Source organism: Nicotiana tabacum, chromosome 12 (assembly GCF_000715075.1).
Source record: "Nicotiana tabacum cultivar K326 chromosome 12, ASM71507v2, whole genome shotgun sequence".
In the NCBI taxonomy this organism is placed as follows: Eukaryota; Viridiplantae; Streptophyta; class Magnoliopsida; order Solanales; family Solanaceae; genus Nicotiana; species Nicotiana tabacum.
The window spans coordinates 60,753,268-60,774,276 of NC_134091.1; the positions used below are offsets into that span (position 1 = coordinate 60,753,268).

General features: G+C 39.0%; 1 non-coding gene across 1 annotated transcript; it reads left to right on the top strand.

Annotated features, from left to right (window-relative positions):
- Positions 1–3,056: 3,056 nt before the first annotated feature.
- Positions 3,057–3,163, top strand: LOC142167659 (small nucleolar RNA R71). Its single transcript, XR_012697748.1, has one exon. It is a non-coding gene; the product is annotated as a small nucleolar RNA R71 (small nucleolar RNA).
- The last annotated feature ends 17,846 nt before the right edge of the window (positions 3,164–21,009 follow it).

The following is a 21,009-nucleotide window of genomic DNA, read 5'->3' on the forward strand; positions in this document are numbered from 1 at the left end:
CTGACGAAGCGTAGCATTAGTTAGAACAATCATATTTGGACATGACTTGAGTACATAAGCTTTTGGATAATTCTATTTTCGGAGTCAATTTGAAATAATTGAATCAGGGCTCATTTCATAATATTTCACACATCATTTCATTTCATTGGCGCTATTGACCACAATCATAACTTTCATCATTGGCACAGTGTCTACACTTTATATCCCCCAACTCACTACTTTCACTTTCAAGCATCTTTATAGATTATCGACAATAAAGAATCTCTAATCACGACTTTTAGTACACCTATGAGCAATTAAGAGTCTTAGGCACATTGAGACTTCTTACACAATTTGGCATAATAGCCTTCACTTGAAACACTACTTGGAATCATAACCTTTTTTATATCCAACTCCTGCTTTGAACACATTCCCGAAGGATAACATCATATGATAAGAGCATCCGGAATGCATTTGAACATATACCTTTCAACATAAAGCTTATTCGGAATAATTAATTTATAAAGGATAACTCGGGACTTACAAGAACATCATGGAATTCACTTCTAGGAAAGAAGTTTAGCCAACATACCTCCATGGAGCTTCCTTAAACTGTAAAATATTCCGGAATTAATAGCAACTTCAATCTATTTGAGAAATATAACAAATTGAACCAAAATTTGGAAGATGATCATTGTTTTAGCTCATTTGAGCATTTTATCAAATACTAGGTGTGCATTAAGGTTTCAAGGTCCTTTTATGGAGGATTCCATCATCCCACAACCCATTCATTACCATTTTTAGCTCAACAATCATCCTACACACCCCTTGATAACACATGCATGCAAGATGGACAACGCCCATGCCCAAATATTATCTTACTAATTACCCAATTCTAGAATCTTACGTTTAGGATGAACACCTTGTGGGCTTTCCTTGTTAATCTTCCAAGATTTGAGCAAAACTTGATGAATAATTAGCCTAGGGTTTCCTCTCTCTTTAAAACACTCTCACTTCTCTCTAAAACATTAGATATTTGCTCAAAAAATGGTCCATTGCGTCTATTTAACGAAGTAGGTTCGTGTTATAAAAACCCAAAAATAAAGCTCCGAAATAAGGTCTGCGATCGCATAATCGATATATGGACCGCATATTGGCCGCATAATTGGTGTCCAAAACTTGGCAAAAATATGTATGGGTCTGCGATCACTATACGGCCCGCAGACCTGTTCTGCGATCCCATAATGAACCGCAGAACAGTTCTGCGGTCGCATAGTCGACCGCAGAATGGTTTCCAAAACTTCCCCTCTCCTGCCTCACTCTGCGGCCGTTATGCGATCCTCAGAGTGATTCTGTGGTCGCATAATGGACCGCAAAAACACATTTTTCTGCCAATACTTTTCCTTTATCCCACAGTGCATTGTTCAACCCAAAAAGTTCGAGCCGCGGATCGCAAGCTCGTCGCGAAGGATTTATACAATCCTCAAACACGTAAGCCCAATTCGGCACCACGAAACATTATTTTCTTATGCAAAATTTTATGGGGCCTTACAGTTTCCTCTCGTGTATATCCAATATTTCTCTAACCGTTGCTGAGAATGACCTTTCTAGGATTAGGGGGACCTCCTTGTTTTCCTCCATTTCCACCACTATGAAATCCATAGGAAATACAAACTTATCTACCTGAACTAACACATCTTCCACTATCCCCTTGGGTATTAAAGTCGTTTGGTCTGCCAGCTGCAAAGATATTGGCACCGACCTTATCTCTCCAATCTCCTTCTCCAGTTTCCTGTAAATAGATAAAGGCATTAAATTAATTGAGGCACCAGAATCATATAAAGATTTATCAAAATTAATAGAGCCTAAAGATCAAGGTATAGTAAAAATTAGTGGATCTGCACACTTTTGTAGGAGTTTGTTTTGCAATATTGCGCTGCAATGTTCTGTGAGCTTAACCATTGAGGTCTCCTCGATTTTCCCTTTATTTGTAAGGATCTCTTTCAAGAATTTGGCATAAGAAGGCATTTGTGAGAGTACTTCTGTGAATGGTGAGTTTACATGAACCTGTTTCAGCACATCCAAAAATCTCTCAAACTGCTTGTCCAGCTTTTCTCTATATAGATTTTGGGGGAAAGGTAAAGCAGGCATATGATCGCTCTCATCATGTTCCTCCCTACTTGATTTATTTTCCTTCTTCTTTTTCTCCGCTTTTATCGGGCCTTTCTTCTTTTTATCAATATCATTCTTCAGCTTGTCCCCCCTTCCTTTTTCAAGTTTCACAACATTTTGGATCGGGGTGGGATCTTTCAACACTTTCCCACTTCTCAGAGTTACAACTATCACTGTTTCTTTATGATTTCTCTTAGTGTTAGCCGGTAGAGTTCATGAAGTTCTCTCAACTAAAATTGTTGCAATCTGTCCCATTTGTCTCTCCAAGTTTCGAAAATCAGTGCCCAGTTCTTTGATAGCTACTCTATGCGCGTCCAATCTCTCATCTGTCTTGATAATGAAAGCCTTCATTAGATCCTCTAGACCAGACTGAGTAGGCTGTTGGGGCTGCAATTGCTGCCTCTGCTGATTTTGGTATGCCGGAGCTCCTTGTCCCTGGGTCTAGAGTTATTTTGTTGCCAAGCTTTCGCAGTACCTCCAGGTGAGCTCTATGAAACATCGGGGTGCCTCTGACCCATTGCATTATAATTGTAGTCCCTTACAACATTACTTTCTCAGGTTAGGCTTGGCACTCATGAGTAGGGTGTCCTTTTTCACATGTATCACAAGCTGCGTGAGGCTCATTTTGTATCGAGGCTAAGGTCAGCTTCCTTATTTCCTTAGCTGTAGCATAAAGCTGTACCTGCACAGATGTATTAGCATTAACTTGGTGAACACCAGTTGATCTTCTTCTTTCAGCACTCTCAAAGGGGCACTAATTTGCATCTTCAGATTACTCGTCAAGAATTGTAACTATCTCCGCTGGAGTCTTCTTCATCAAAGGGCCTCCAACTGCATTGCGCAATGTTCTACGCGAGGCCGATGTCAATTCTTCCCAAAAATCCTGGAGTTGCATCCAGAGTTCAATTCCGCTATGTTGACAATTTCTAACTATCTTCTTAAACCTCTCCCATGCTTCAAAAACAGTTTCAGTCTCTTTTTGGCAGAAGTTATGGATTTCTCTTCTAATATTGCCCATCTTAGCCGAGGAGAAATATTTATCAAGGAAATTTCTGGTCATGTCCTCCCATATTCTAATCGATCCACTGGGCAAACTCCAAATCCACTCTTTAGCATCATCTTTAAGTGAAAAAGGGAATGCCCTTAAATACATTGCATATTGTGACACCCCATTATATTGAAAGGTGTTCATAATCTCCTCGAAGTTCATTAGATGAGTGTTTGGATTTTCGTTTGGCTTCCCCCTGAAGACACAACAAATCTGAAGGGTTTGAAGCAATCCTTGCTTCAACTCAAAATTGTTTGTTGCAATTGGAGGTGGTCTAACACTTGATAAACCTTGATTGTAGACAGGTCTAGCATAATCGCCAAGTTGTCTCCCAGGCAAGGGTTGATGTTGATTAAGTTTGAGACTCCTCTCTTCTTCATAGATATTTTGTGCATCTCTAATTATTGTTTCCTCATCATCCCGTATAGCTTTTTCTCATTGTTGGGCTGCCTCTCTTTTAACCAAATCTACATTATCATCACCGTTTCCAACCATAGTTTCTTTGGTTGAGGATTTCCCAACCTTTTATGATGTCTCAGTGAGATTTATTTCCTTCCTCATATGTCATAGTTGTTTTTCTATCTTTGGTTCGTGTGGTAGCACTTCCTTCGCAGAATTTCTGTTCATGCACCACTCTGAACCTGTAACATGCGCACAGTCAAAGAACACCAAACGTAAAAAGAGAAAAATAAAATACAATAAAAAGAAAAATTCCTGAATTAGCACTACAAACTATTTCAAACACTATTGATTGCCAATCCCCAATAACGGAACAAAAATTTGACGAGCTCGGAACACACTTAAATTATGCTCGCTAATCAAATACAGTATAGTATAATATTGTATCCACAGGGATTGGATTTAAACAGTATTCTCGTAGTTTCTAGCTTGATTGCTATCTAAGATGATCACAATTGAGAATTATATGATTTCTAACTAAAATTAACTAAAATATAAAGCTATTGACTAATGACAATCGAAACAAAGGTAAACAAGGAAGTTATCAGTGAGAGAAAATAGGGGTTGATAGGATAGGTGCAAGATAATTATTTGGGATCTAACTCTAGATAATTCACTTCTAATGTTGAAGTGAGTCTCTCGAATTTACTCAATTATTAGTTCAAATGTTCAGCAAAATATCCTCTCTCGATTAAGTCTGAACCTCACAAGATGAACCAATTTAAGCACGTGAAGATATACAAGAATGCGTAGTGGATTGGTCTTTAGGAAAACCTCTTTCGATTATTCTCCTAACTAGGTTTAATAAATGATTCAACTAGCCTCTTTCGATTACTAAGAAGAATTAATGAACTCAACCAATAATATAATGCAAAGAAAACACAAGTTATGCCTCTCTCGATTATATGAACAAGTGAATATAGATGCAACAATTAAATAATCCAAAATTGCTTTAGCACATAAAACTAGAGTTATAATCCACAAACAATCATCAATACACCAAATCCATCAAACCCCTAAAGAGAACTACTCCATAGATATGGAGCAATTCATCACAAATATAATTATAGTAGAGGCAAACATAAATTCGATCCAAACTCGGGTTTAAGTGAGGAAGGAATGATGAAATCCTTGTGCTTTTGTTCTTCCAACTCCTCCTTAGCCTCCCTAGGTTGAATAAGTGTCAAAAGTCTTGAAAATAACATTTTCCCATCTATTTATACCAAGTAGGGTCGGGCCTAGATGAAATCACCTTCTCCTAGCTGAAATGAGATTTTCACAATGTAAAAATTGCACAGGCACGCCGCATGGGGTGACGCACCATGCAGGGCATTAGTGGAGAAATCCAGAGAGGTATTTCTGATAGGCAGCAGATAATTTCACAGCCATGGCACCCCACGCGCGGCGGCAGTGAGGATTTCTCAGAGTACAGATTTTTCTTGTGTTTTGACGTCCAAACTTGGTCATCGACCCCCGAACACGATCCCGACTTAATCCCTTGGGCTTTTACTCAGACTTCAAAGTTCCAAATCACTCGAATTCATTCCATAACATCTACATAGCTCGGAATCACTCCTACAAGGAATAAAACACACAATAAGTGCAAAACACTATCAATTATAGCTAAAAAAGAATAAAGTGCAGTAAATTAGAGTGCAGCAAGTGACTAAAACACAAGATTATAGCCTACCATCATCCCCACATAAACACACAGTATCAACCTCAAACAGATGAAATAGTTCATGCATACATCTAAAAGATATAACCACATGACGTAACACATCACCTATGTGCCCGTAATAACACCTCCGGCCATAGTAGCTGCCCATCCTCACACCCGGTACAAGTAAATAAACTTATGTCAACTAGAACCTTGTTCCAAACTTTCTTAACACTACGAATGATGTACGAAACATGTATATCACATAAATACTCAACCAATCAACAGGTCATATCCCACGCCGCCTAGACACATACGATGCAATCTGTACCGAACCATCACAACTCGAATATAACTAAAGATGGAAAGAAAGATACATGAGAGGGCTACCCAACAAATCTGACTAGCACCACTCCCTATCAATACCATGCTAGGAATCCATTCCACAAAGGAGAAACAAAACATACGAACTAATCATAAAGGATCTCATCCTAACCTAGCTCCACAATAGCAAGCAACCCGGTCCAAACATACTGACATGAGGATCCCATCCACAACTCTGAATCACAAGTAGAATAGACATCACACCAACTAAAAACCTTTCACTAACTCAGTTTCGCAAAAACAAATGACAACACGTAACAGATTTCATATACCGGTAGAGCACCTAAATCACAAGTGGTAACCAAACCATCATAAAATCATATCAAAACCTAGCGTATTAAGTAATAAAAAGTTCATCCTAGCCTCGTAGCTCTCAATAGTGAACATTACAAAATGATAGACACGGGCTACCACTATAGAATCTCTCGACAAGTGTAAACACATAAACAGAGTACAAGAACTACGAAGCATATCCATATGTGAAGCAAAGATAGGATGATGCGTACCATTAAATTGGACCCAGATCAAATAAAACTGGTTCATCACTGTGACAAACTGAAACCATACTTGTAATGATGTCATCTAGTCCAGCGGCCTCGGCCCTACCAAGAAACGCATATCAACGGGCCTCCCCTATAGGATACCCTCTACCCGCCTATCCTCCACCTCTAGCTGGCTGTGCAGGTGGAGTATTAACTGGAGTGGAGCCTATCTATTAAGTACTCTGATGAAATCCACCTCTCAGGAGTTTGGGACAATCCCTCACGATGTGCCTAGTATTGCCTCACTCATAACAACCCATCTGCGGGTTTGGCTGGTTGTACAGAGCCTGTGTTGGATGACTTGGGTAATCATTAAAGGAACCCCATGCAGGTGATGCACTAAAAGATGGTTTTCCCATATGTTTACCCTAGGGTCCTTGACTAACTGGAGCACCACGAGTAGTCTGAAGTGTAGACTGGACTGGCCGGCTGATGGAGCCTCCGCCGTGATGGGTCATAGCTGAAGAGTAGAATCCACTAAATCCTCTAGAACCTTAAGAACTCTTGGCCTCCATATCCTCCATCTCCTAACCCCGACCATGCTCTAATCTCCTGGCAATCTCCATAACCTGCTGAAATAGAGTATCAATCTCCAACTCCCGAGACATGGTGAATCTAAGACCATAACTGAGTCCATCGATAATCTCTAGACTCACTCTCTAACTATAGAAACAAAGGTAGGTTCATGACGAGACAACTCACTGAACCTAATGGCATACTCCAACACCATCATAGAACCATGTACAGCTGCTCGAACTCTGTGCGCCATGCATCCCGGAGGGTCTTGGGAACAAACTCCTTCAAAAACATATTTGAAAACTGAGCCCAAGTGAGTGGCGCTGCATCAGCTGGTCTACCCTCCTCATAAGCCCACCACCACCTATATGCTTCCCCTGACAACTAAAATGTAGTAAAAACGACTCCATTCACCTCCACAATACCCATGGTGCGGATAATACAGTGGCACTTGTCTAGAAAACCTTGTGCATCCTCAGTAAATGCGCCATTGAATGTATGAGGATCATACTTCTTGAACCTCTGAAGCCTAATCTGCTCCTTCTCTGATGCCTCTGGCCTAATCTCAGGCTGAACTGCAAAAATATCAATTCTGAATTACTTGAAAACCAAAACCGACTATACACACAAGTCACAATGCAGAATTGGAAGCTGCTCAAGACCTCAAACTACCGAACATAATGGTAAAGCTCAAAATGACCATTCAGGTCGTTACATTCTCCCCCTCTTAAACAAACTTTCATCCTCGAACGTGTCAATAGTCTCTCAAAAGTCATCATATCACTGTATAAACTTACTATGCACAGACGCACGGGTGATCCCACGTCACCCCAATACCAATAGGCCCGACAACACTATCTCGACTGAGGATTATTTCTTCCACCCATACCGATGAGCCTTAGAACCAAATGTCAACATTTGATCATCCTCTAGAGACCCAATGCCCACATAAACACACTGTATCAACCTTAAATAGATGCAACAACTCATTCATACATCCACAAGGTATAACCACACGACGTAGCACACCGCCCATATGACTGTAATATCACATCCGGCCACAGTAGCTGCCCATCCACAAACTCGGTACCGGCAAATTAACTTATATCAACTAGAACCTTGTTCCACACCTTCCCAACATTGCGAATGATGTAAGAAACATGTAAATCTCATAACTACTCAACCAATCAACAAGTCATACCCCACGCCGCCTAGACACATACGATGCAATCCGTACCGAGCCATCACAACTCGAATACAACTAAAGATGGAAAGAGAGATACATAAGAGATCTACCCAACAAATCTGATAGGCACCACTCCCTATAAGTACCATGCTATGAATCCATTCCACAAGATAGAAACAAAACATACGAAGTAATCACAAAGGATCTCATCCTAACCTAGCACCATAGCAGAACGCAACACGGTCATACTGACCCACACAAAAACACGAGAATCACATCCCCAACTCTGAATCACACATAGAATAGACATCACACCAACTGAAAATATTTCACAAACTCAATTATGCGAAAATAAATCACAACATATAACGGACTTCCCATATCGGTAGAGCACCTAAATCACAAGTCGTAGAAAAACCATAATGAAATCATATAAAAAACTACCGTATTAAGTCACAAAAAGTTCATCCTAGCCTTGTAGCTCTCAATAGTGAACAATCCAAAAGGATAAACATAACTACCACTATAGAATCTCTCGACAGGTGTAAGCACATAAACATAGACAAGAACCACGAAGCATATCCATAGGTGAAGCAAGATAGGATGCCTCATAGCAATAAATAGGACCCAAATCAAATAAAACTGATTCATCACTATGACAAATTGAAACCATACCTGTAATGACATCATTTGGTGCAATGGCCTCCGCCATACCAGTAAAGCATATATAAACGGGTCGAGCCTCCCCCTCTAGGATTTTTTTCTACCCGCATGTCCTCCACCTCTAGCTGGCTGTGCAGATGGAGTATCAACTGGAGTAGAGCCTGTCACTTGAGTGCTCTGATGTAATCCACCTCTCCGAAGTTCGGGACAATCCCTCATGATGTTCCTAGTATCGCCACACTTATAACAACCCCTCTACGGGCGTGGCCGATTGCACCAATTTGTGCTGGATGACTATGGTAATCATTGTAGGAACCCCATGCAGGTGGTGCACTAAAATATGGCTGTCCCATATGAGTACTCTGAGGTCCCTGACTAACTGGAGCACCACGAGTAGTATGAAGTGCGGACTGGACTTGCCGGCTGACAGAGCCTCCGCCGTGATAGGTTGGGGCTGAAGAGTAGAATCCACTAAATCCTCGAGAACCTTGAGGCCTCTTGGCATCCATATCCCCCCTCTCCTAACCATGAACACCCTCTAATCTCCTGGCAATTTCCATATCCTCCTGAAATGGAGTATCAGTCTCCAACTCCCAAGACATGGTGAATCTAAGACCATAACTTAGCCCATCGATAAATTTGCGGACTCGCTCTCTGACTTTAGAAACCAAGGTAGGTGCATGACGGGACAACTCAGTGAAACTAATGACATACTCCGACACCATCTTAGTCCCCTGGTGCAGCTGCTCAAACTCTGTGCACCATGCATCCCGGAGGGTCTAGGGTACAAACTCCCTCAAAAACATATCCGAAAACTGAGCCCAAGTGAGTGGCGCTACATTAGCTGGTCTACCCTCCTCAACCACCGCCTATATGCTTCACTGACAACTGAAATGTAGTAAAGGTGACTGCGATTACCTCCACAATGCCTATGGTGCGTATAATACGGTGGCACTTGTCTAGAAAACCCTGTACATCCTCAGTAACCGCTCCACTGAAAGTATGAGAATCATACTTCTTGAACCTCTCAAGCCTCTTCAGCTCCTCCTCTGATGCCTCTAGCCTACCCTTAGGCTGAACCACTCGAAAATCAATCTTGAATCGCTTGAAAATAAAAACCGACCATATAAGCAAGTCATAATGTAGAATTTGAAGCTGCTCAAGACCATAAAACACCGAACGAAATGCGAAAGCTCAAAACAACCGGTCGGGTCGTTACATTCTCCCCCTCTTAAACAAACGTTCATCCTCGAACGTGTGAATAGTCGCTCCAAAGTCATCAAATCACCGTATAAACTTACTATGCACATACATATGGGTGATCCCACGTCACCTCAATCTCACTAGGCCCGATAACACCATTTCGATTGAGGATTATTCCTTCCACCCATACTGATAAACCTTAGAACCAAATTTTAACATTTGATCATTCCCTAGAGGCCTAATCCCCACATAAACACATTATATCAACCTCAAACAGCTGAAATAACTCATGCATACATCCACAAGGTTAACCAAATGACGTAACTGTCACACCTCATTTTTCCCAAACAAAAGATATGTGTATGGATTGTTGTGGGTTAAAGAGTTTTTTCAATTAAAGTGACAAATTTGAGTAGGGATTATTTTATTTACAGAGCCGCCACTTGAAATTGATTTTTTGGGCGTTTCAAGTCACCTTTTATTTGAATCCCTATTCAAAGGAAGATTTGACTCTTTTATTATTGGTCTGCGAAAACAAAGTCCGGGTAAGGAATTCTGTTGACCGGGGAAAAGGTGTAAGGCATTCCCCAAGTCCCGTGGTTCCAGTACGGTCACTTCATTGACTACAACTTGGCTTGAATTAATTTTTGATAAATTGTGATTTATTGGTTTCTATGTTTTATCTATCCGCTTTTAATTATTAAAATATGAAATTATCTTTGAAATGAATCATGTGTGTGAATCTGTTTTTTTTATTATGCCAAAATCTTGTCACGCGTACGTGTACACAATTAATAGCATTTTATTATTAATATTATTTTGGCCAAAGTTAACACATACTTCGGTTTTATTTTTGAAAATCACAATTATGCCACGCGAACGTATACATAATCAGGATAAACCAATTAAAGGCATGCTTAAATCACTCTATCGGTGTTCATTATTCATTCTATATTTTTATAATTATTGTAAGGTCATGAATTATGGAATTACTTGTGCAAGAAGTGTATGATTTTAGATATTTGAATAAATAAACCATCATATACCAATACCCTACAATCCAACACTTAAAGCCCAAACTTATTAGGGTCCAAATCTTCCCAACATTAAAGCAAGTTTGAATACCATATTTCCAGAAACATGATTGTGTATATAGCATTTAATGACTAATTTACATTATTATTTATAAAGTTTAAAGGAAAATAAATAAAATCACATGAAATAAGATTAAAAGAATAGAGGAAAGAATAAACCTTTAACACAAAATTTCCAATTAAATGAGTTTCCAAGAACATGTACAGTAACTCAGACGAACATCGAACAAGCATAAGCGAAGAAGAACATCAAAGCTAGTGAATGGAGCTCCAATGGAATCCTCGACCTCGACTTTTGACTTAACTTTTTGGCGTGTAAAAAGGGATGTTATGAAGTATTTTTGTTGGGTTTTGGTTGATGAATAGCTAGATTTTTCGAAAAGAAAAGACGAAGGAAGAATGATACGAGTAGAAATTCTCTTAGCATAGAAGAAGAAAAAAACATTCTCTCAATTCCCTCCTCTCTTTTTTTTTCCTTTTCTCCTCTCTCTCCTCATACTTCTCTTCTATTTATAGAAAACAAATTCGGAATTTTTTTAGATGTTTTTATTATTTTATTATTTTATTATTTTTTAATTAAAAAGAATTCCCACTTCCCATTTTCTTCTTTTTTTAAAAAAACTAATTCCCCACATTCCTTTACTTATCTTTTTTTTAATTTCCCACTTTTTACTTTTCTTTTTGTTTTTTTATTTTCCACTTATTTTACTTTTTTTTTAATTTCCACTTATCTTACTTTTCTTTTTTTTAATTTTTACTTTCTTTTACTTTTTTTAAAACAAAATCAGCTACCTTTACTTCTTTTACTTTTCATTTTTTAAATTTCCACATTCTTTTACTTTTATTTTTTTTAATATTCCACTTTCTTTTACTTTTTTTAAAAAACAATTTCCACCTACTTTTACTTTTACTTTTTTTTTATTCCATACTTTTAATTTTTCTATTATTTTATACCCATCCGAAAATTTTAAAAAAATATTTAATTTTTTCGGTTTTCTTTTTTAAATTTATTTTATTTAAAAATAAAGATAAAAATAAAAATAATACTAATAGTAATAATTTGACCTTTTAAATTATTTTTAATTCTTACCCTATATAAAAAAAATATAACAAAGCTAAAAATATATATATTAAATTTCTAAAAATATTTACATAGTAGAAGGTGGTAAAAATTAGGTACTCACAGCTGCTCCTCTTTGCTTGGAAATATGAAGAGTTTTCAGGCAAAGACTAGGTAAGCCATATGACTAATTTTTGACCAAATCGTTATTCAAAAGGAAAAGAAATAAAAGATAGGGTGCAACCGAGTCCTGGTTTTGGACAACCTACATATCCCGGGTTATAGGGGAATCAGGTCACATGTAGTTCAAGGAGAATGGTGGAATGATGAGTTGATGAGTCGAGTGAGGTTCCGTCGAGGCTCCAGTCCGTGGTCCTGCTATTATAAAAAAGAAACTAAACAAGCCTATCATCTATGAGTTATAAGATTACTATCTATGAGTCTTCTGAAATTTGATCTTGAGTCTTGACTAGTTCTTCATGCAGACTCTGATCTAAACCTTGATGCTCGCTAGTTGTAGGTGCTAGTTCATTGTTCTATAGCTTCTTCTAATCAAAACGGGACTCCAATGCTCGTGGTTTCAGTCATGTCTTGAGCACTCCACATCTTTCAACTGCTTTTGCATTTTGGATTCATCTATTTTTTCTTTTCTTTTATTCTAAATTGAGACTTCTTCTTTTGTCCATCTCGAACCCTGTGCCTCGAGGTAAAATCGGCTCAGACACCAAAACAAACAAATGAACAAAATTTTTCTGCCCCAGTTTGCAATAGGAAAATTTCGTGAGTTATTGTAATAAAATTCTAAACTACTTCTTTATTGAAAGCAATAAAAGGTCGGGAATGGTGTACTCCAAAAAAAAACAGAAAATATGGAATGGAGACCCTATGTCTAAAATAAAAGAAACCAGGGAGTGGAGACCCTATATTGGAAAAGCAACTAGGGATTAGTGTACCCTGATACTGGTAAGGAAATGTAACCAGGGGTTGATACACTATATTACGAAAAAAGAATGTAATCAGGGGTTGGTACCCTGTATTACTGAAAAGAATGTAGCCATGGGATGACGTCCTGTATTACTGAAAGGAAATGTAATCAGGGGTTGGTACCCTGTATTACTGAAAAGAATGTAGCCATGGGATGGCGTCCTGTATTACTGAAAGGAAATGTAACCAGGGGATGGCACCCTGTATTACGGAAAAGAAATGTAACCAGGGGTTGGTGCCCTGTATTACTGAAATGAAAATGAATCCCCTAGGCGAAAAGGTTATACCTAGGTTAAACTGCGAAAAGCGAGCCTAAGCGAAGAGTACTTCTACCCGGAATATGAGCTGGATCCCCCTTGGAGAAAAGTTTCTACCTGGGTTAAGCTACGTAAATCAACCTGAGCGAAGAGTACTTCTACCCGGAACTATGAGCTAGATCCTCCTAAGCGAAAAGATTCTACCTTGTTTAAGCTACGAAAAACAACTTGGGCGAAGGGTACTTCTACCCGGAACTATGAGCTGGACCCCCCTAGATGAAAAGGTTCTACCTGGGTTAAGCATGAAAAATAGCCTCGGCGAAAAGTACTTCTACCCGGAAACTATGAGTTGGACCCCCCTAGGAGAAAAGGTTCTACCTGGGTTAAGCTACAAAAAGCAGCCTGGGCGAAGAGTACTTCTACCCGGAACTATGAGTTGGATCGCCCTAGGCGAAAGGTTCTACTTGGGTTAAGCTACAAAAAATAGCCTGGACGAAGAGTACTTCTACCCGAAACTATAAGCTGGATCCCCCTAGGCGAAAAAGTTCTACCTGGGTTAAGCTACGAAAAATAGCCTGGGCGAAGTGTACTTCTACCCGAAACTATGGGCTGGATCCCCCTAGGTGAAAAGGTTCTACCTGGGTTAAGCTATGTAAAACAACCTGGGCGAAGATTACTTCTACCCGGAATTATGAGTTAGATCCCCCTAGGCGAAAAGGTTCTACCTGGGTTAAGCTACTGTAAAACAACCTGGGCGAAGAGTACTTCTACCCGAAACTATGAGTTGGATCTCCATAGGTGAAAAGGTTCTACCTGGGTTAAGCTACGTAAAACAACCTGGGAGAAAAGTACTTCTACCCGGAATTATGAGCTGGATCCCCCTAGGCAAAAAGGTTCTACCTGGGTTAAGCTATATAAAACAACCTGGGCGAAGAGTACTTCTACCCAGAATTATGAGATGGATCCCCCTAAGCGAAAAGGTTCTACATGGGTTAAGCTACGTAAAACATCCAGGGCGAAGAGTACGTCTACCCAGAACGATAATCTGGATCCCCCTAGGCGAAAAGGTTCTACCTAGGTTAAGCTATGTAAAATAACTTGGGCGAATAGTACTTTTACCCGGAATTATGAGCTGGATCACCTAGGCAAAAAGGTTCTACCTGGGTTAAGCTACGAAAAATAGCCTGGGCGAAGAGTACTTCTACCCGGAACTATGAGCTGGATCCCCTAGGCGAAAAGGTTCTACCTGGGTTAAGCTACGAAAAACAAGCCTAGGCGAAGAGTACTTATACCCGGAAACTATGAGCTGGATCCCCCTAGGCAAAAAGGTTCTACCTGGGTTAAGCTACAAAAAATGGCCTGGGCGAAGAGTACTTCTTCCCGAAACTATGAGCTGGATCCCCCTAGGTGAAATGATTCTAGCTGGGTTAAGCTATGTATAAAAACCTGTTGTGAGTGATGTATGATGAAAATAAAAGAAAAATGGAGATTTTTCGAAACTTACCTTTGTTGACATTTGTCCTTTAAGAATCGCCATTCTGTACTGCTTTGTTCCTACTTCAAAACAAAGATAAATTGTGAGTTTTAAAAGTGGTGGTCAGTTTGTGGCCTTGATGTCTTTGGCAATTTGACTTTGTGCCCATCTTCTTTTGATGATGATTTCAACCTGCCACTAGATGTTTCTTGAATACCACTTGCATTTCTGGACCCGGAGAGCCTTTGACTTTTCAAACTTTTACATGATGGTTGGTTGTGGGACTTAACCTTTTCAACTTTATTTTGCCTTTGTGGCATTTCACTTTCGACTTTCAATTTCAGAGCATTGGGGAACCTTTGGCTTTTCAAAATTTGCCAAAATGGTTAGCCACTTGGGACTTAACATTTTCATTCATTTTGCCCTTGTAGGCACTTTCAATTTGATTTCATCCTTTCGAGAGTTTTTGATTTCAAAGCATCAGCCACCATGGCCAATTGGGGTTGACTTGATGCTCCTACCAAGGCTGGGTGCCTCTTGAATATTAGCTTGTATCAAACGAAAGCCCTGTAAATTAGTCTTGCTATCCCTTATTTGCCTTAGTTTTGGAATATAGTTAGACCGTAAGGGATTCAAAGAACAACAAATAATGGAATGGACAATGAATTTAGACAAGAGATATCCCTTTCGGGTGAAGGAAAGAAGGACTTATCTGTAGTATATGCGGACTTCAATGAACATGACATGCCTTTTGGACTAGATGCCCGATATGTGTCCAATGTACGATTCTCAAAAATGCATCACAATTTTTGCCTTGAAACCGAGAAACCTTGCCTAGGACTGTGTCAATGACAATGGGTGTGAGCATCCTCTTTTTGATCAGTGGCGCCCCTTGCGGGTTTTCACCAACTAAGCTCGCTCATTTCTCTTCTCGCCATCGCCTTATAGTGCTCTTTGCGAGTTTTCACTAACAAGACTCTCATTTTGGTTTCTTTACTCACCATCGCCTTGCAGTGCCCGTGAGGGTTTTCACCAATAAGACTCTCTCATTTTACTTCTCTCATTTTGTTGTATCATATCCAAGTGACTATATCCTCCAATTCTTGAACATCCTCGTTGATTGATTGGAAGGACTTGAAAAGGATTTGGGTAATAAGGATTTGGATTGAGTTACAACTTTGGAACCTTTTAGGCGAAACCATCGCCGAACCATTGTAACATCTGCCGCAGTTTCAACTTTTGGGGAAATGTATATTTTTGTTTTGGTGTGACTGAACCCCAGAGAGAAGCTGCCTACGTATCCTTTCGGAATCAAGTCAAATGTAGTTCAATGTAACATGAACTGTTTTGTTTTTCTTTTGTCTTTATGTCTTTTTTGTTTTCTTTCTTTTTTCTTTTCTTTTTTTTCTTCTTTTTTTTTTCTTTCTTGTTTTTTTTTTCAATAACTCCTTCAGGTTCCAAAGAGGGTAATCAAAGAAAAGTAACCGGCTCAAAGGGTTGGCAAAAAGGGTTAATGGTGTTTGGGTAGCGAGAATGAAAGCCTTCGTCATCCCAATCAAAGAGCATTAAAGCTGCGTGAAGGGTCAAACATAGTACCTTTTTGACTGCATCAATTTGGAGCCAATTTCTTTTAGCTTCTTTATGATGCGGGAGGATACATGTCAGAACGAGTTTCCCCACTTCAAATTTCCTGGGCCGCACTTTCTTGTTGTAGGCACTGTCCATTCTTTGTTGGTACAACTGCCCGTGACAAACTGCGGCCAATCGCTTTTCATCAATCAGTGTCAATTGTTCCAATCGATTCTTGACCCAATCTTTATCCTCAATCTCGACTTCAACAATGATCTGAAGAGAGGGAATTTCAACCTCTTCTGATTTCATTCGGACTTGGCCTAGGCCTACTGTTCTAATTCTTTGTTTATTTTCTTGCAAGCCTTATCTTCAACACATTCTTCTTCTTGATTCATTATTTCGAGGTCTAACAATATTTTAGGATCTGGGCATGAAGTCTACAAGCATGTCATGTTATTAAAATCTGCATTAACAGAACTTTAAAAAGAATAAGGAAGGTGACAAGATTAAGAAAAGAGACATTCCTGTACAATCAAATATTAATTTCATTTGATTTGATTTTTTTTTTAATTTTTAAAGATAGAAGGGTTTACATCAGAAAGTAAGACAGTAAAAGTAAAGCGTCCGGATTACACCCTAAAATAATCGAGACGCAGAAAAGATAGCTAGACCGGCTTACCGAGACTCCCATCTGACAAAGAACTTTTTAGGTTTGGCGCCCGTTTTTAGGTTTCTCTTCTGCCGCGACAATGGCTACTGTGTCTTTCAGTGCTTGATCAAATTCCTCATCTTCACAAATCATTCCGACTACTGGCCCATTGGTGTGAGTAGGCAGAGGATTGTTCATAATATTAGGGGCCTCTTCATCCATAAGCATTATTGCCTTGACCTCGATGAGGTCTTCCACTGCTCTCTTAAGAATCCAACAGTCTTCCGTATCATATCCCACAGCTCCAGAGTGGTATTCACATCTAGCATTAGCCCGATGCGCCGGTTCGGGGGCTACTGGTTGCAGTTGACCTAGCCTGACTAGCTTTTTGGAACAAGCTCAAGTATGATTCACCAACAGGGGTGAACTCATTCTTTCTAGGGAGGCTCTTTTTTTTTTCTTTTTTCTTTTTTTGAATTTTATTTTTCATACCTTGATTTCTTTTTTCTTTCTCTTTTTACTGTTTTTCGCTTTTTGTTATTTTTTTGTCACTCTTTTCTTTCTTTTTAACTCAATTGTTTTCTTCTTTTTTTTCGGTTTACTTTTTCACTCAATTTGTTTATGGCTATGATCGAATTCGGTGGGGATTGCCTACGTATCATGACGTCACATGAATCAGATCATTACGTAGTTTAGGGAGATCGAGAATAGACTAACCCAATTTTCTTTTATTTTTTTCTTTTTTTTCTTTTTTTTTATATAAAGACTTTTAAATATTTTTTTTGAGTTTGTTTCTCTTTTTATGGAATTTTGAATTTTTTTTAAAAAAGTAGGAATTCTAAAGAAGGAAGAAAATATTTTGGATTTTAATTTGAATATTATGTTTGTTCTTTTTTTTTTTCGAATGAAAGACTTCGGAAAAGAAGGAAAATATTTTTAGATTTAATTTTTTTTTTTTGGATTTTCTAAGGAAAGAATTCTAGAGAGGGAATCAAGGAAAGGGAAACTATTTTTGAATTTTTCTATTTTTGAAAATTGGGGCCGGAACCGATGAGGTTTGCCTACGTATCTCACATCCGGTGAGAATCAGACCCGCGTAGTTCGGTCAAAACTGGTTATGTTTTTTTTTTTAATTTTATTTTTATGAAATTAATCTTTAAAAACTATTCGCACTAGACCACATCATTTTTTTTTCTCTGTTTATTCAACTCATTTATGCTAAAGTAGATCAACATGCAAGCCTCCCAAATAATGCAACAAATAACACATAACATGACATAATAGTCTCAACAAGGTGTCTGTCCTAAAACAGAACTCGGCCCCTGTGCCGACCCTTGCTAAGTCAAATGCACGTGATGCAAATAAAGTGAACCTACTAGGAATATCCGGCATGAGGTTTATTCTTCTAGGTTTAAATCCTGATGGAGAAGGTATCTAGACTGGCTTACTCGAGCGGACAACTCGAGCCGAGAAGGGTCAGCGTACCGGTAGCATTGCTTTCCGGCTTAGTTGGTGGTGCTCCCCACCTAAAATATGTGTGACTTAAATACTTCAGTGGGTGAAAAGCACCTCAGCTATCTCAAAGAAAGTAGGCTATGTCAAGAAAATGCCCAATTAATTTCAAGAAGACTCAGATGGGTGCGTGAGAAGACAATTTATATGTACAATTCAACAATATGAAAGCGGTAAAAAGTGGGGAAGTAGCACATTCGGCACCAATAAATCACAACATATAAAAACTTAATAAAGACAAATAAAAGTCAATATGTACAAGCTCGAATTCTAGTTGAGGTCCCCAGCAGAGTCGCCAGAGCTGTCACACCTCCTTTTCCCCCACAAAAGATATGTGTATGGATTGTTATGGGTTAAAGAGTTTTTCCAATTAAAGTGAAAAATTTGAGTAGATATTATTTTATTTATAGAGCCGCCAATTGGAATTAAAATTTTGGGTGTTCCAAGTCACCTTTTATTTGAATCCCTATTCAAACGAAGATTTGACTCTTTTATTACTGGTCTGCGAAAACAAAGTCCGGGTAAGGAATTCTGTTGATCGGGGAGAAGGTGTAAGGCATTCCCCAAGTCCCGTGGTTCTAGCACGGTCGCTTCATTGAATACAACTTGGCTTGAATTAATTTTTGATAAACTGTGATTTATTGATTTTCATATTTTATCTATCCACTTTTAATTATTAAAATATGAAATTATCTTTGAAACGAATCATGTGTGTGAATCTGTTTTGTTTATTATGCCAAAATCTTGTCACGCGTACGTGTGCAAAATTAATAGCATTTTATTATTAAGATTGTTTTGGCCAAAGTTAACACATACTTCGGTTTTATTTTTTGAAATCACAATTATGCCACGCGAACGTATACATAATCACGATAAACTAATTAAAGGCGTGCCTAAAGCACTCTATCGGTGTTCATTATTCTTCCTATATTTTTTAGATTATTGTAAGGTCATGAATTATGGAATTACTTGTGGAAGAAGTATATGATTTTAGATATTTGAATAAACAAACTATCATATACCAATACCCTACAATCCAACACTTGAAGCCCAAACTTATTAGAGTCCAAATCTTCCCAACTTTAAAGCAAGTTTGAATACCATATTTTCAGAAACATGATTATGTATATAGAGTTTAATGACTAATTTACATTATTATTTATAAAAGAATAGAGGAAAGAATAAACCTTTAATGCAAAATTTCCAATTAAATGAGTTTCCAAGAACATGTACAGTAACTCAGACGAATGTCGAACAAGCATAATCGAAGAAGAACATCAAAGCTAGTGAACGGAGCTCCAACGGAATCCTCGACCTCGACTATTGACTTCACTTTTTGGCATATAAAAAGGGATGTTATGAAGTATTTTTGTTGGGTTTTGGTTAATAGGTAGCTATCACATATGGATATGCTTCGTGGTTCTTGTACTTTTTTTTATGTGTTTACACCTATCTAGAGATTCTATAGTGGTAGACCGTGTCTATCATTTTGGATTGTTCACTATTGAGAGCTACTCATTAATCTATCGAATTAAACTAGTTCATCACTGTGACAAACTAAAACCATACATTTAATGACATCATCTGATGCAGCGGCCTTGGCCCTACCGCTAGAGTGCTATGATGAAATCCACCTCTTCTGAGTTTGGGACAATCCCTCATGATGTTCTTAGTATCACCACACTCATAACAACCCCTCTGTGGGCGTGGCTGCTGGTACTAACTCTGTTTTGGAAGACTGGGGTAATCGTCTTAGGAACCCCGTGTAGGCGGTGCACTAAAAGATAGTTGTCCCATATGAGTACTCTAAGGTCCCAGACAAACTGGAGCACCACGAGTAGTCTGAAGTGCGAACCTCACTGGCCGGTTGACAAAGTCTCTGCCATGATAGGTCAGAGCTAAAGAGTTGAATCCACTAAATCCTCCAGAATCTTGAGGCCTCTTGGCCTCCCTATCCTCCCTTTACTAACCCCGAACACGCTCTAATCTCCCGGCAATCTCCATAGCCTACTAAAATGGAGTATCAGTTTCCAACTCCCAAGCCATGGTGAATCTAAGACCATAACTTAGCCCATCGATAAATCTGCAGACTCGCTCTCTCACTAAAGAAACCAAGGCAGGTGCGTGATAGGAAAACTCACAGAACCTATTGGCATACTACGACACCATCATAGTCCTATGGTATAGCTGCTCAGACACTATGCGCCATTCATCCCGAAGGGTCTAGGGAACAAACTCCCTCAAAAATATATTTAAAAACTGAGCCCAAGTAAGTGGCGCTGCATCAGTTAGTCTACCCTCCTCATAAGCCTGCCACCACCTATAGGTTGCGCCTGATATCTGAAATGTAGTAAAGACGACTCCGCTCACCTCCACAATGAACATGCTATGGATAATGCGGTTGAACTTGTCTAGAAAACCCGATGCATCCTCGGTAACTGTGCCACTGAAAATAGGAGGATCATACTTCTTGAACCTCTTAAGCCTTTTCTTCTCTTTCTCTGATGCCTCTGGCCTAACCTCAGGCTGAACTACTCGAAAATCAATCCTGAATCGCTCGCAAACCCAAACCGACCATACACACAAGTCATAATG